Source organism: Dromiciops gliroides, chromosome 2 (assembly GCF_019393635.1).
Source record: "Dromiciops gliroides isolate mDroGli1 chromosome 2, mDroGli1.pri, whole genome shotgun sequence".
NCBI classification, from domain to species: domain Eukaryota; kingdom Metazoa; phylum Chordata; class Mammalia; order Microbiotheria; family Microbiotheriidae; genus Dromiciops; species Dromiciops gliroides.
Window position 1 is genome coordinate 154,338,953 of NC_057862.1, and position 18,083 is coordinate 154,357,035.

An 18,083-nucleotide genomic window follows, 5' to 3' on the forward strand; every position below is an offset into this window, starting at 1 on the left:
CTAAGAATGAACTATGGTCCCTGGAGAGTCAAGTTTACACATTTAGTACATTACTCATCTTTCTGAACTTAAACCTAAGAGGGCAGTTATGGAGCGACAACAACAGAGCCTCTTGCCTCAAGAGGTGGAAGTAGTGGGAAAGTATCAAGAATACTTGAAGTTTTCAGGATGGTACTTAGTAAGTGCTTAATAAATACTGTTGATTTGGAACAGTGCCAACCCCTTTAAGAGAAAAGGAACATTTTCCTAAGGACTGAGGCATGATATGGAGAAATAAATACCTATAAAGTACCTTCTCCTACAAATGTGAGTTATTCAGACAACACAGGCCAGATGGAAAGGGTCATGACTCTGTAAGAGTCCCAAGTTTGTCTCCTTCTGGGGGGTAATCCAAGCATTTAGGGTGGTATTATAATCCTGAGTAAATCATAGATTTAGAGCCAAGAGACCTTAGAGATCATTCAAGCCAATGCCCTAATTTTGCTTATGGGGAAACTGAGGTCAGTGTAGGTCCCTTGGTGGGGAATCATCAGAAAGGGGGAAGAGAACTGTACTGACTATTTATGGACTACTGTGACTTTTTTGTGTTTTCAGTATTTTCTCTGTGGGGTTAAATAAAAGCTGTCCTATGCTCTACTTCTACACTTACCTTGAGTGCTTACACAGGAGTTGGTGCTTTTTACTTATGCCTTTGGAGATGAGCTATATTCTGACATTCCTAGAAGAAACTCTGAATTGGATCAAATTAACCAAAGATGTATGATTTTGGAGCATAGCTCTCAAGATTGAAAACACTCTGTATAAGCCCAGAACTTGGGGTACTCAGACACAGGTTATCAATTTGATTAAGACTAAGTGTGAAATGGAGTGGTCCCTATTTTAAGGACAATAGGACCTCAGAAAAGAAAAGGATGGATATATTTGGGTTTGTTGTTGTTGTTGTTGTTTTTTGTTGTTGTTTTTGTTTTTATGGGGCAATGGGGTTAAGTGACTTGCCCAGGGTCACACAGCTAGTAAGTGTCAAGTGTCTGAGGCCGGATTTGAACTCAGGAACTCCTGAATCCAGGGCCGGTGCTTTATCCACTGTGCCACCTAGCCGCCCCAGGATGGATATATTTGGGAGAAGTAAAGGAAAATTTTATGAAGTAGGTGAGACCTAAACTAAGCCTGGAAGATGATTGTAATTTGGATAAACATTCAAAGTAGGGGAAATCAACAGGAGAAAAGGTACAGTACTGAAATATCCTTGTGTGAGGTGGGGGGCAATGATAAGATGGATCTCTGAAGCAGAGATTTGCCCCTTGGATTCCTGGCTTCCTTAGAGTTTCAGTTAAAAGTCCACCTTCAAATAGGGGCAGCTAGGTGGTGCAGTAAATAAAGCACAGGCCTTGGATTCAGGAAGACCTGAGTTCAAATTCAGCCTCAGACACTTGACACTTACTAGCTGTGTGACCCTGGGTAAGTCACTTAACCCTCATAGCCCCACAAAAAATAAAAGTAAAAAGTCCACCTTCTACAAGAACCCTTTTCCAGCACCCCTCCACCCCTTAACATTAATGCTTTCCCTCTGAAATTACTTCCAGTTTATCCAGTGTCTATCTGCATTGTACATGGTTGGTTGCTTGTTGGTTATTCCCATTAGATTTTAAGGTCTTTGAGAGCAGAGACTGTTTTTGCTTTTCTTTGCAAGTGCTTAATAAGTGATTATGTTGCTTTGACTTGGGGAGCAGTGGGGATAAGGTGGGTTTGGTGGACTGGAAGAATTAGACTTGCTCTGCCTAGACCTGGAGAGAAGAATGAGGAGCAATGGATGTAAGTTAGAGCAACAGATTTTAGCTTAAAATAAATGGGGAGACCTCCCTTATAATCAGTGCTGTACCAAAGTAGATTGGACAGCTCTGGGATGCCACCCATTATTCAAGGTGTTCAAATGGACATCTGATGGCTGCTTCAATGGGTTTTTGTGATTCTCTTTCTCTCTCTCTCTCTCTCTTTTTTTTTTAGTGAAGCAATTGGGGTTAAGTGACTTGCCCAGGGTCACACAGATAGTAAGTGTTAAGTGTCTGAGGCCAGATTTGAACCCAGGTACTCCTGACTCCAGGGCTGGTGCTCTATCCACTGCACCACCTAGCTGCCCCTTGTGATTCTCTTACTGGTCTGAATATTCAGTCTTTGTTGGATCATCATCTACACCTAGCAACCTAACTAGGAGTGTTCCTTAAGGCTCTGTCCTGGGCCCTCTTCTTTACTCCCTATACTCTCTCTTGGTAATCTCATCAGCTCTCATAGATTTATGATTAAAACTCAAGCTCCCCTGGGTTTAAAAACCACATTTACAGGGCAGGTAGGTGGTGCAACATATAGAGCACTGGCTCCGAAGTCAGGAGGACACCTGAATTCAAATTCAGCCTCAGACGCTTACCAACTGTGTGACCCTGGGCAAGTCACTTAACCCTGATTGCCACCAAAAAAAGTAATAATAAAACTAAAAACCATATCTATGCAGATGGCTGCAAGCTCTGATCTCTCTCCTGAACTCTAGTCCTCCATCACTAACTGCCTATCATTTATTTCAAATGCATTTCAAATGCATTTCAAATGCAACATAAAAAAAAAAGAAGTCATATTCTTTCTTTCCTTCCTTTCTGTCTGTCTTTGTATTCCCATCACCTAGAATAGCACCAGGCACATAGTAGGAGCTTAATTAGTAATTGTTGATTAATCAAATCGATTGATTATCATGCACATTGTGGAGATTACTCATAGGTACCTTGGACAGAATCACCTCTGAGGCCTCTTCTAACTTTGTTAGGACAGGGTTGTGATTAAAATCCAGGTCTCTGGATGCCCATTCTGGAGCTGTTTCCACTTTTCCATGCCACCTTCCACCAGGAAGGCTGCTTCTACTCAGCCTTGGCCACAGGCCTCATTACTGATACTGTAAATTGAATGAAATAGCTACCCGGTTACAAATTAATAACAGATTTGTTTGTCATTAAGGCAGCATTGTTTAATACAATTAGTTCAGCTGAGCATAATTACCTTCATATAAAATTCCCCTTTAAAAATAACTTTGATAAATCTAAAGCCAATTAGGCCTGTGAACAGATTGGTAGAGAGGAGCCATTTGGACCTCTCCTCCCCAGAGTTCTCCCTGGGGAGAGTGCACTTGCCTTCCAGTTCCTTCTGGGTCAGCTTTCCCAGGACAGGGTCCCTAGGCCCTATATACCCCCCACTCCTGGTCCCCCCCTCATCTCCTTGAGGTCTAGCTTGAAAGGACTGGAGCTAGGGGATGTCATCTTGAACATTGTCATAATAGGGGATGTCACGAAGTCACTATTCTCTTTGGGCAAACAAAGTCTGTTTCTTCATGTCAGAATGCTCCCTCCTATCTCCACCACAACTCTGATTCTAGTACAGGGTGGTTAGAATGATGTCCCAGGGCACCGGTACCTTTGTGGGAGGAGTAGTTTCTTTCCTGGGGCACTTTGGGTACTCCCCAAAGGAACTGCTATCCTTGAGCCAAGTCAAGTCAAGTCAACAAGCAGTTATTAAGTACCTACAATGTGCCGGGCACCATGCTGAGTTGCTCACCCTTTGTTTTTGAAGAGTACCAATGACATCAGAGGGTGATGTTTTGGCTGACACATGCGTTAGACTTGCATGAGGCAGAGTGGCACAAATTTGCCAGTCTCACTCTTTCTTCTAGTCATTAAAGTCCAGTGGCAAGACAAAAGTCAGGAAGACTGGCAACGACCTGTGATGCCATGGATGACTTGGTGTCTTCAGTGTCTGACCAAGCACTAAGCACTCGACAGTGCCTGCTTCAGCTGCCTTCAAGGCCATTGGAACAAATTGTTCTCATCTGCCCATTCTGCTGGGGCATAGAAGTCTTTGCATGCTTGGGGAAGACATCCCCCAAAATCATCTATGACTTTGAGGACTGTCAGTTACTCTCAACTTGGTTCAGTATGTCGGCTGGGATGATTTTACAGGGCTGTGGCCACTGTGCCTGCTGCAGCTTCTTGGAGTCACAGGTAGCTGAGTGCTGGGGATAAGCTCCTGCTCACAATAAATTTACAGTTTAAAGTGGAGAAGAAGGGGATATGTAACCACTGCATACAAACAAGATAGACACAGGATAAAGTAGAGACAGTCAGCAGAGAAAGAGCGCACTAAGGTTAAGGAAGACTTGGAAAGGCTTCTTGCAGAAACTGGAACTTCAGTTGATACTTGGAGGAAAACAGGGAAGGTGGGAGGTGGCTATGAGGAGCAAGAGAGTTCCAGGCATGGGGGGAATAGCCCCTTAAAATTCCCAGAGTTGGGAGAGGGAGTATCTTGTGTAAGGAATGGCAAGGAAATGATTGTCACTGGATTTCAGAGAAAGGAGAGAGAGACAAAGGGAGGGAGGGAGGGGAGAGAGAGAGAGAGAGAGAGAGAGAGAGAGAGAGAGAGAGAGAGAGAGAGAGAGAGAGAGAGAAGAGGAGAGAAATAGGTATCCCTTTTATATTTCCCAGTTTCAATTTCCTTGGTCAATTTCCTCTGAAGCTTTGTGTGGGCATGGAAATGTGATGGAACCTGAATTGAGGACAGCTAACAATCCAAGCTTGGCAGCTAGGACACGAAGTTGATAGAGCACCAGGCTTGGAATCAGGAAGACTCATCTTCATGAGTTCAAATCTGGCCTCAGACACTTAGTAGCTTTGTGATCCTGGGCAAGTCACTTCACCCTGTTTGCCTCATTTTCCTCATCTGTCAAATGAACAGGAGAAGGAAATGGCAAACCATTCCAGTATCTCTGCCATGAAAACCCCAAATGGGGTCATAAAGAGTCAGATAAAACTGAACAACAAAAACAATCCAAGGCAGCCTATTCTAAGGAGATTTTGTGGTATAGTAGAAAGAATTGCTGCATTGGGAAGTAGGAGATCTGGGTTCATGTTTCAGCTCTGTTATTTACTGTGTGACCTTGGGCAAGTCACTGCCTATCTGTAGGATCAAGTTTGATCATTAAGGTCCCTTCTAGGTCTGAAATGTCTGACTAAAAAGCTTATGAACAAGAAGAAAGTGTGGTAAAGTGGGAAGAATATGCTGGCTTTGTAGTCAGAGGACCAGGGTTCAAAACCTGGCTCTGTTACTTACTTAGAATATCACATTGGGCAAATGATTTCACCTCTCTTGGTCTCAGTTTCCTTATTTGTAAAATGAAGGAGTTGCTTTTAGATGACTTCTAAGGTCTTCTTAGCTTTAAATCTTTGATCCTATGAATCAAGATGTCCTGTTTCTGAGGTGAGATTTGCTGTGGACCCCTTGAGAAGTTTCCTACCCACAGCCTCAATCTTCTTCAATTAGACTTATCTGAGGAAGACTTTTCTAGTTAGGTTTGCAATACTAAATAAGATAGCTGCATTCCCCCCATCCCATCAAATCTAACTCTGCTTTATTCTTGGCAGGGGGAAAGGAGGGGAGAGAGAGAAGAAAAGGGAAAAAGGGGAGAGAGGGAAGGTTGGAGGAGGGGGGATAAGATACCCTTGCTTCCGTATTTCAATCTAATGTTTCGTATTTCTATCCATAATATTGCTCAAGAAAGTAACCCTAATGAAAGGTCCATGACATTCATCTTGAGAATTGCACTGGGGAGATGAGGGGGTGGGTAGTGGCAGACATGGATGGAAAGTTCTAAAATTGTCTTATAAAGTTAAAAAAAAATAGCTCTCTTCTAAGTGAATTTTGAAAAGGGATCTAGGAACCCTAATGAGTAGGGAGTCTCTACTGAAGCCCGGGCAAACCAATTAGCTTGCTTAAAAATATTGTATTCATTAGCATGAAAATAAAACTGAACTTTTTTGAGCTAATTGCATCTTTTAAAATGTGGTAGTCTTTGTCTGAGCTTGTCTCATAAATATGCATGCTACATAATCCTTTTGAAAACCTGGTAGTAATAATGACTAACACACAAATATGTTCAACGTGTTAATGCTCTGACAAAGGCAAGGACATTCAGGAAGAACATAAGGGGCTGATGGTACACGTGAGACAGCGAATCTCACGGGATACTGAGCTGAGCCCTCCTTGTTGTCAGTCTCTAGGGATAATGGGAACAGGATGTGCAGAGCTAACTTTTAAATTGGTTGCAGAGTCAAGTCCTATTGCAATCACAGGAATTTCTGAGTTGCAAGAGACCTCAGAAGTCATTGTGCCCAAACCATAACTGAAATGGGATTTCCTCTAACAAGTGATCATTCATCTTCTTGAAGACATCTAGCAATGAGGTGCTTGTGGGGCAGCCCATCCTTTTTTGGATAGTTCAAATTATTAGGAATTTGATAGAAAACCTGAACCACAGCCTTAAATCATTCCTATCTTTGAAGTTATACTCAAGAATTCATTCTGAGCCACTTAAGAGATTCTTGTACTATCCCAATAATGTGAAGCTATTATAAGTTAAAGTGTATATAGGGGTTATATCCATTTTGCTTATGGGGATTATAAAGCCCAGAGAGGTTTATGTCCAATTTTGCCCAATGTTGCTTGGAGAGTTGTTGATGGGGCTAAGATCAGGGAACATGTTTTTAAAATCAATGTAGTATTTCCTGAAGCTTGGGCTGAGTGAACTTGACAGACCAGATTGTCTTTTCAACAGAAAAGTTGTCCTGCTTTATCTTTAGTTCTTCCCTCCTAATAGCATAGTGTCTGGCATGTAATAAACACTTAATAAACATTTAATCTGGCTATTTACTACCAAACTAAAAATCTATGACTAAATACATGGATGGTCCTTGGAAAAATGATCAATTTGATAAAGTTTGTCCTGAGCCCTTCCCACGAGCCCTTTTTGTGCCCCTCTCCTTGCTAGGGCTCCCACTGATATCATTTCAGGTTCTAGTACTTCTAAGCTTACCCTCTGCAATGATACACAATATTGCAAAATTACTTTCTTCTTCCACCCTTGGCTTCCTTTCAGAATTTTGGTTCTTTCAATGTTCAGATAATAACTAAGATCATCCTCAATTGAACTAGTCACACTAAGGTATAAAGAGCACTTTATTGTCTGCATTAACCTGAGTGTGCCACTTTGATTGCCATAGTATTCTTATCTGCAAAATGGGGACAATATTACTTGCCTCTCCAAATGAATTTTGTTACTATTTTTCTAGCTTCACATCCATAAAGATATAGACTACCACAAGATAATCTAGATCTTTTGTTCTTTCAAATGAATTTTGCTATGATTTTTATCAAGTTCTATAATGTAGCCCATCGATAGTTTGGTTGGTATAACATTAAAATTATGAATTAAGTTGGAAGCAATGTAATTTTTTTTTAACATTGGCACATCCCAGTCATGAGCACTAAATAGTCTTCCAGCTACTTAAGTTGTTCTTTCTTTGAAAAGCATTTTGTGATTGAATCTATGACTATTGAGTATGCTTTGGTAGTATTGACTTCCAAACATTTTGTTCATTTATAGTTACTTTGAATAGAATTTTCATTTATTGCCTATTGGATTTATCATTTAGAAGTGTTGTTGATTTTTGTGGGTTTATTTTGTAGCCTGAAACTTTGCTCAAGGTATTAATTGCTTCATTTATTTTCTTTATTCTCATGATTTTCTAAACAATCAGGTTGTCAGTACATTGGGATAGTTTTTTTCCTCTTTGCCTAACTTTATACCTTTAATTTCTTTCTTTTGTCTTAATGGTTTTTTTGCTAGCATTTCTAGAACTGCTTCAAATATTAGAAAGGAGAGTGAATGTCCCTTGAATTACTCCTATATTTATTGGGAAAGCTTCATGTATAGGAGATAATATTAGTTGCAAACCTACTCCATAGGATGGCTGTGAGCAAAGCGTTTTGCAAACCTTAAAGTATTCATGAAATGTGAATCATTATTACTATGATTGAGAGCCTAAGCTTAAATCTCTCTGGGGTGTTTGTATTTTAAAAGAATATGATCTTGAATCAAAATAAATTTTAAATTTGTACAAACTCAGACTGGGAGACAAAGGAAAATCAAAAGCTCCAGACAGAATGGAAGAGAGACTGAAGGAGAATCTTTCTCTGACTCACATTGTTTTTTAATTTTACATTTCACGTATATACATATATACACACATATATATGTATAAAGCCCTGAGCTCCAAACTCCATCCCTCCCTTCCTCTCTCCCCTCCCCTCTCTCTGAGGCAGCAAGCAATCAGATATAGGCTATACAGATACAATCATTAACATTCACTTTTTAAAAAAAATTTTGAGTTCCAAATTTTCTCCCTTCCTCTCTCACCTCCTTCCTCCCTAAGATATTTTGCAATTTGATATGTTATATATGTGCAATCATCTAAAACATATTTCTATATTAGTCATGTTGTAAAAGAAGAAATACGCCAAAAGAAAAAAAACACACAAAAAAAGAGAAAATAGTATACTTGGATCTGCATTCAGACTCTATCATTTCTTTTTCTGGATGGGGATAGCATTTTCCATCATGAGTCCTTTGGAATTGTCTTGGATCATTGTATTGCTAAGAAGAGCTAAGTCATTCATGGTTGATCATTGCACAGTGTTATTGATACTGTGTACAATGTTATCTTGGTTCTGCTCACTTCACTTTGCATCAGTTCATGTAAGTCTTTCCAAGTTGTTATGAAATCCACCTGCTCATCATTTTTTTGTAGCACAATAGTTCCATTTAATTTATATATTGCAACTTATTCAGCCATTTCCCAATTGCTAGGTATCCCCTCAATAGGTATAGGGATTGTTGTTTTATACATGATCTACTGTTGATAGGTCAGATAATCATCTTTAAAACAGCTGCATTGCCTGAAATAGTGAGCACTCACTTAAATGAATGTCTACTTTCTTTGTTTTTGGATTGCTTTCAGGTATGTATGTTCTAATTCCTGGACAAGACAGAATTTCCTGAAGGCATAGACTCTGCCTACTATAGACCATTAGAGCTGTCAGTAACCTATGAGGTCATTTTATTCTAATCCCTTTCTTCTATAGAATAGTAGTATACAAAGCAGTCTACTCACAACAATCCCATGGGGGGGGGCAGGCAGGTTAGACCAAGTACTATAAGGTCAGGTCAGAAGATTTAGAACCAGAAGGGATCTTATAGTTCACTTAGTTCAAATTCTTCATTTTACATGTGACCTTCTTATTAGAGGCATGTGATATAAGTACATATCACATATAAGTGGGATAAGTAAATAGTATGGTATTCACCTGGAGGACTGTCTAATAATATTTGTAGCCAGAAAGGTTAAAAAAAAGTGAAGAGGAAAAGGAAGTAGATGGAAATAGAGGAAGAGGAAAGGTGGGGAAGGGAATAGAGGAAAAGGAGGAATAGAGGGAATAGAGGAAGAAGAAGGAAGAAGAGAAATGATGAGGGAAGGAAATAAAGGAAAAGAGGGGGAAAATAAATGGAAGACTAGGAAAAGTGGGAAAGAGAAATGGAGGGAAGGGAGATTTAAGCAGAAGAGACAAAGAGGAAGGAGGAAGGGAAGGAAAAAGAAAGGCACTGAAGAAAAAGATATAGGGGGTAAGGAAGGACCTAGAGGGGAGGTAAATGCTTCTCATTCAGGGCATAGAGGTGGTACTGGCCTCTACTGAAGGGTGATAATGATGGCTGTGGGTTTTTCAGTCTATAGGGACATACATTTTAGCTACTACATGGCTCAACATGATACTATTATGTGAAAGCAAGGTATCTTGCTTTATTTTGCCAGAGAAATGTGGTCAGTTGAACCCCAGGAGGACACATTTTTGGATTAGCAGTTAATACCCATGGATCATTGCTGGGACTACATCCCAAAGCTCTAACCCCTATATGCTGCCAAGGGGCCAGATCTTCAGCCAGAAAGATTCAGTGGAGCATCAAAATCCTGGCAAACCTGGTTCCAGGATGGAGGGGTTGGATTGCAGAAGTTTCTCCAGAGGGAGGCATTGACTTGGACCACATTAGGCATAAAGCCATGCTCCTTTCAAAGCTTGGTTGGGGTTGTGAGATGCAGCCAGTTGATAAATATTGAGTGACTATACAGGGAGTAGCCTTATGCTAGGTCCTGTGGGGGATCATGACAGGGATAATACAAAGTTCACATTTATATAGTGTTTTAACGTCCACAAATATTTTGAATGTATTATGTCATTTGATCCTTACAACAACCTTATAAGGTATGTGCTATTATTATCCACTTTATGGATGAGGAAGCTGAGACTGCGAGAAGTAAGTGACTTATGCAGTCATACAGCTAGTAACCCTCTGAGGAATAATTCAGGCTCTAGTGTTTCTGACTCTAGAAATTGTGGCGCACTTTAGTCACTGCCCTTAAGGAGTTTACTTGTAGTCTGGGAGACAGGATGTACCCATAAGAAAGTCTCCTTTTGGGGCAGCTAGATGGCACAGTGGATAAAGCACCGGCCCTGGATTCAGGAGTACCTGAGTTCAAATCCAGCCTCAGACACTTGACACTTACTAGCTGTGTGACCCTGGGCAAGTCACTTAACTCTCATTGCCCCACCAAAAACAAACAAACAAACAAACAAAAAACAGAAACAAAAAAAAACCATTGCTCAGGCAGCTAGGTGGCGCAGTGGATAGAGCACCAACCCTGGAATCAGGAGTACCTGAGTTCAAATCCGGCCTCAGACACTTAACACTTACTAGCTGTGTGACCCTGGGCAAGTCACTGAACCCCAATTGCCTTACTAAAAAAATTTTTTAAAAGTCTCCTTTTCTGGACCATCATTCATCTGCTGCTTCCTTGGCCTCAGATTTTCAATGTCCTTTCAGGCTCTGTTCTTCTCTCTCTCTCTCTCTCTCTCTCTCTCTCTCTCTCTCTCTCTCTCTCTCTTCCTCCTCCTCCTCCTCCTCCTCCTCCTCTTCCTTCTTCTCCTCCTTTTCCTCCTCCTCTTTCTCCTCCTTCTTCTTCTCCTCCTCTTCCTCCTCCTCCTCTTCTTCCTCCTCCTTCTCTCTCTCCCTCCCTCTCTGCCCTTTCCCAGTGTGCCTCTACACCTCCCCCATCTGTTCCAGTGAGTTCAATGATCAGTTTCATGCAGATTAATTCCAAATCTATCTGTTCAACTCTAAACTCCCTCTTGAACCCTACTGTTGCCTTCTCAACTGCCTGCATGTGGTTGTCTCAAAGTCCTGTTGAACAAAACGGGACATAATCTACAATTCCTTCAAACTTTTCTGTTTCCACTGGGAGCACCACTACTCATCCTTTAACTCATCCACGTTCACAATTCAGAAATCTTTCACACCTGCTTTCCCTCACTTCCCATATCGAATCAGTGGCTGATTCTTCTTGTTTCTGCCACCACAGCATCTCTCCTATCTTTCCCCTTCTTCCACCTAGTTATCCCTTATTACGTCTTGCCTGGACAGTTGCAATCATCTCCTATTTGGTTTTCCCATTTCTAGACTCTCGTCTCTCCAATCCATCCTTCACACAACATGCCAAAACAACATTCCTAAAACACAGCTTGGATCATGTCATTCCCCAGCTCAAGAATCTTCCAGAGCTTTCTATTGCCTATAGGACAAAATACAAACTCATCCTACTCCAAATTAGAGACCTGCCCCATCTAGCCCCCACCTGCAGCTCTCATCTTGTTTCATGGTCTTCCTTTTCCTGTCGTCTAGGTTCCAGACATACTGACCAAATCTGATATCACATTTCCCATCTCCATGACCTTGTATAAGCTGTATGCCATACCTGGAATATACTCTCCCCTTGGAGCCTCCTCTTAGGATTCTTAGCCTCCTTCAAGGCTTATCATAGGTGCTACTTCCTGTGGGAAGCCTTTCCTCAGCCCTCTCATTGTCACTACTCACCTCCTCCTGAAATTACCTTTTATTTACTTATTAGTGTACAGGTTGAATTTAAGTGTGCCTGTTGTATCTCATCTCCCCTCCTTCCTCTAGCCCTAGCAAAATGTAGGCTGCTTGAGGGAGGGGACTGTTTTGCGTCTTTTATATACAATGCATGGCACATAGTAGATATTTAATAAATATTTATTTAATTCAACTGAAAGTTGTTCTGAGAGGCAAAGATTACCCAAGATGAAAAGAGTACGCGAAGGAGCTAATTCTTGGCTGGACTGGGAGAGTGAAGGCACAGAATCAAAAGATGTAGAGTCTAAAGGGGCCTTGGAGAACTTTCATTCTATCCCCTATTTATTTATTTATTTTTATTTTTTGCAGGGCCATGAGGGTTAAGTGACTTGCCCAGGGTCACACAGCTAGTGTCACGTGTCTAAGGCCGAATTTGAACTTAGGTTCTCCTGGATCCAGGTCCAATGCTTTATCCACTGTGCCACCTAGCTGCCCTTATCCCCTTTATTTTAAAAAACTGTTGGCTTCTGTAGCTGAGGTTCTGAATGGTCAAGTGACTTGGTCAAAGTGACACAGGTAGGTGGCACAGGGGGAGAGTGGAGGTGGTCAGTGGACAGTGGTGAACTTTGGAAGACCAGAGTTCAAATCCAGCCTCAGACACTTACTAGTTGTGTGACCCTGGGCAAGTCACTCAACCTTTGTTTCTCAGTTTTCTCATCCGGAAAATGGGGACAATAATAGCAATAATAGCAGGGTTGTTGTGAGGATCAAATGAGACAATAATTGTAAAGAGTTTAACACAATGCCTGGAACATAGTAAACACTATGTAAATGTTACTAGTATTAGTATTTATTAATAAGAAATAAAAATGGCATCCTAATCCTGGTGCTCTGAATCTAAACTCTTTGTTATTTTTCCAATGCATCATGCTCTTTGTTCTTAGCCAAATTTCACTTAGTTTTCCATCGGTAGGTGTCAACTGTGAAATTGTCAGAAATCCCGAAACAACCAATGGCTTTAAAACAAGAATAAAAATGGATATGAAAATGGAAATTGAACATTCCTTCATCCTACTCTGCTTCTCTCCTCAGAGCCGCTTATATCAGACATGTTCCTGAAATATCAAACTTTAGGAATGAACTCATAGAAACTGCTGCCAATGTGTAATTTAGAATCCTGGGTGGTTAAAAACAAACCTCCCAAGCTATACACATGGACACAGTCACAAAACAAAAAACAAGAGGAAAGGATGAAAAAGAAGAAGGAAAAAAAGAAAACACAACAAAAACCAGACAAGTTGTTGCCTTCTCTTGGAAGGACCAGGGAAAGAAGTTTGTCTCCTGAAGAGTTGGTTGCAAGAAATCCTAGCCCCTAGCTAGGATCTTTGTTGGAACGAGGAGAGATGGATTCAATTGAGCCTGGGGACTCAATACATATTGAGTCAAGGGAGACAAGGAGGGCAGGGGAAAAAGAGGAAGGGATGGCATAACATTTGGCTCTTTTACCAACATGCTTCTCAAATGCCTCACTAGAGAGTTGAGGAGATCTGGGACTCTCAAAGGTTTCAGTAGTGAAGCACAGGCTCCAGCATGTCTTTTCACGCTGGAGAGATCTTGAGCTATGGCCTATGGACTACCCCTAGGAGGACTGGAGAGTCTATGTTCTCCAGACTTATAGTTCCTTGGGCTGGCTCTGGGGAGACACATTACTTGTGGTGAGAGCAATTCTTTTTTCTTCTTATTTTTTGCCAGGCAATGAAGGTTAAGTGTCTTGCCCAGGGTCACACAAGTGTCTGAGGCCGGATTTGAACTCAGGTCCTCCTGAATCCAGGGCTGGTGCTTTATCTACTGTGCCACCTAGCTGCCCCCAAGCAATTCTTGAAGAATATACCCCATCAGTGGTTCCCAACTCTTCTGAGGATGAGGGTCCTGTTTTAATATCAGAAAATTCCTTGGCGACCCCCCCCCCCTTCCCTGAATGACTTACAATCTAGCCAAACTGTTGTTCCTCCCAAATGACACTCTGTCTTTTGTCTCTGTACTGGCTGTCTTCAATACCTTCAAAACTCAGCTAAAGCTCCACCCTTGGCTTTGAACCTTTCTTATGAACATGGATCCCTTTATTAATCTGATGATGCCTATGTACTCCTCTTCAAAAGAATGTTTTTAAATGTACAAAGTTTAATACATGGTATTAAAAGGAAACTAATTATATTGAAATACAGTTATCAACATATACATGTATGTATATATACACATATGTGTGTACACACACATACATATATAAATGAGTTCATAGGCCCCAAGTTAAGATCTTTTGCTCCACATGAAGACTTTCAGGATTCCTTTCCAGCTGCTTGTGCCCTCTTGCCTTATATTAATTTTGCATTTGTTCCTTATAAACTGTTATGTGCACATGTTCTGGTATATGTACATACTGATAGAGCATAAGTTACTTGAAGCCAGGCACCATTTCGTTTTTTCCCTTGTATTTGTAGCTTAACACAGGGCCTGGTGCACATAGTTAGTACTTAATAAATGTGCTTTGATTATTGATTGGTCATAATAATTAAACTATTAATATCCATTGATAGAGAAAATATGTACCAAGAAGCCATTATGAAGTTGGGAATGCTTCAAATGATTTTATTTTTTTCAAATTGTTCCTCATTTTAAAAAATTATATAAGTATTTTATTATTTCCAGTTACATGTAGAGATAGTTTTCAACATTTTTTTTAATAAGATTTCTGGTTTCAAATTTTTCTCCCTACCTCCCCTCCCTACCCCCTCCCCAAGACAGCGAGTAATCTGATATAGGTTATATATGTACAATCACATTAAACATATTTCTGCATTAGTCTTGCTATGAAAGAAGAATCAGAGCAAAAAGGAAAAACCTAAAAAAAGAAAAACAACAGCACCAAAAACAAAAGAAATAGTATGGTTCAATCTTTATCCATATTCCACAGTTCTTTTTTTTTTTTCTGGATTTGGAGATCATTTTCCATCATGAGTCCTTTGGAACTATCTTGTACCGTTGTATTGCTGAGAAGAATCAAGTCTATCACAGTTGATCAGCACATAATGTTGATGATACTGTGTACAATGTTCTCCTGCTTCTGCTCATTTCACTCATCATCAGTTCATGCAAGTCCTTCCAGGTTTCTCTGAAATCTGCCTGATCATTGTTTCTTATAGCAAAATTATATTCCATTGCATTCATATACCACAACTTGTTCAGCCATTTCCCAATTGATGGGCAACCCCTCAATTTCCAGTTCCTTGCCATCACAAGAAGAGCAGCTATAAATATTTTTGTACATGTGGGTCCTTTTCCCTTTTTAATAATCTCTTTGGGGAAAAGACCTAATAGTATATTGCTGGGTCAAAGGGTATGTGCAGCTTTATAGTTCTTTGGGCATAATTCCAAATTGCTTACCAGAATGGTTAGATCAGTTCACAGCTCCACGAACAATGCATTAGTGTTCCAATTTTTCCACAGCTTCTCCAACATTTATTATTTTCCATTTTTGTCATATTAGCCAATCAGATAGGTGCCAGGTGGTACCTCAGAGTTGTTTTAATTTGCATTTCTTTAATCAATAGTGATTTAGAGCATTTTTTCATATGGCAATAGATAGCTTTGATTTCCTCATCAGAAAACTGCCTGTTCATATCCTTTCAAATGATTTTATTTGAAGAATTAATCAAAATAGCATCTATGTACACTTATAAATTTAGGTTTGATACAAAGAAAAAATTTCTAATGTTTAGTTCTATCTCATAGTGGAATAGTCTGCCATGGGACATAGAAGGTTCCTCCTCACTGAAGGTCTTCACACTGAGGCTGGATGCCCACTTGTAGGAAATGTCATAGAAAAGATTCTTATTCTGGCATGGATTGGACTAGATTGTCGCTAAGGTCTCTTCCAACTGTGAAATTCTATGTTTCTGTGAAATAAACTATGTATATATGTATATGTGAGGTGCAGTAGATAGAACATTGGACTTGGATTCAGGAATACTCATGTTTATAAATTCAAATCCAGCCTCAACTTTACCCTGTTTGCCTCAGTTTCCTCATCTGTCAAATGAGCTGGAGAAGGAAATGGCAAACCAGTCTAGTATCTTTACCAAGAAGACCACAAATGGGGTCATGAAGATTCACATATGACTGAAACTATACAACAACATGTAAACATATACTGTTTACCAAAGATTTGTTTGTGCATTTAATAGATTGGCCTATGGATTTAGAGACTTATAACCACATGTCTAGCATCACCTCCATCCCTATCCCCAGACCTGACCCCATCCAGTGGTCTTTGGAACATAGGCTGGGAGCCACTGTGCTGTGTTGGAAAGGTTTTTTAAAATTTGCTTTGGTAAAGGAAATAGCCAGACTGATTAAATCATAAATCCTAGGAGTATTATAATAAGTTTATGTGCATGCCAACTATATGTGAGGTGTTGTTCTCAGAACCATGGAGGGTACAAAAATATATAATATTTGCCCTCAATTAGTTTATAGTCTAGTTGGAAAGATGGGAGTCAGCCAATCAATAAACATTTCTTTTTTTAAAACAAGGTCCTAAATTCCATTTATTGAACATTAAGTTTACAAATTAATGAACACCAATCAGCGGTATTGATGAGGCTGGAGAGTATTGTGCTTTCTCCAAGCAGCACGACAAGACCCTCCAATAGTATGTTGGGACTTGCGACCCTTTCCAAGACCCCGGCTCTTCCGGCCCGCTGAGGTAAGCCCCCGCATCTCTCTGTGTTTGTGCACTGCCTTGGTGATCCATTGAGCGTCGGGGTTTCGTCTGAGAGCTTTATGGAATGGGTCGATAAGAATAACCTCAAAGAATTTATAGGTTCAATCTTCACCCACCCAGTAGGATTTCAAGACTCTCAGGGCCCCACAGTGGCGGCCAGCAGGCTCTTCTGCTACGGACTGAAGGCCCAGGGCAAACTTCAGCTGATTGACACCGTGATGCACAGGTTTACTGTAGGTCACACCCTTGGGAACTGGACACTTTCACCCACCCCTTGTAGCCCGGCCAGCAGGCCTTGTACGGTCCGGTGGGCCAGGGAGCCCGGTGCAGCACTGACCCCTGGCAGTACTGCCATCAGCGCACACACAGCAGGAACTGCATGACATCCTACTGCTTCTTCCTCCATAGCTCCTGGATGTATTTGTGGGCCCCCATGCTGGCTCACACATACCCTGTCAGATGGCTGCCTCAAACTGGATTCAATAAACATTCCTTAAGCCACTATTATATGCCATCCACTGTGGTATGGACTAGGACAGAGACAAAACAAGCCCTGTCCTCAAGGAGCTTCCATTCTAAGAGTGAGGCGACACGCCCATACAGTGTATAAAAGACATATACAAAGTTGATATAAGGTAACTTTGGAGGTGAAAACATGGGGAGGAGAGGCCTCCTGCAAAGGTGGTGGTTCGGCTGAGTCTCAAAGAAAACCACGGATTCCAAGAGTCAAAGATTGGGAGGTAAAGCATTCCGGGTCAGGGGGCCAGCTAGAGCAAATGCACAAAGATTGGGGAGGGAGCATGATGTATTAGAAACAGGACATAGGCCAATATGGCTAGACCAAAGGTTTTGGAAATGGGAATGATGTGGCAGAAGAATAGAAAGGTGGGAAGGGACCAGGCCAGGAAGAACTTCAAATGCCAAACAGAGGAATTTAAGTTTGACCCTGAGGGTAATGGGGAGCCACTGAAATTTATTGAGGAGCTGCAGTGACATGGTCAGATCTGTACTTTAGGAAAATTGTTGGTTGATGAATTTGTCTGGATCAAAGAGCTCTTGTAGGAAGATAAAGTTGGAAAGATAGGTCAAGGCAGATTGCAGAGGGCCTTGAATGCCAGAAAGAGAAGCTGTGGGAAGCCTTACAAAGTTCCCGAGAGTGAAATGGCAGTGCTTTCTATTAAAGCAAAAACATGTTGGGGGAACATTACACTTGGTTGACCTCAAGATAGAAATATAGGCCCAAAGCTGCCTTCACCTTCCTCCTCCCCCTTCCCCTACTGTAAACCGGGTAGGTGTTGGAATGGTTCCCCCCCCTCCCCTTTTTCTCCAGCTTTTCATCACTGATTGCCCCAGCTGGCTTGAACAAGCAAGAGATTCCTCCCCGGAGCTGGGCTCTGTTTGGCTGAACACCTGCTCCCAGCAGCTGTCATTGCAGCTCTTGTTAATGGTACCAAA

General features: G+C 41.1%; 1 pseudogene; it reads right to left on the bottom strand.

Moving 5' to 3' along the window:
* Positions 1-16,489: 16,489 nt before the first annotated feature.
* LOC122743052 lies at positions 16,490-17,063 on the bottom strand (annotated as a pseudogene).
* Positions 17,064-18,083: the final 1,020 nt, after the last annotated feature.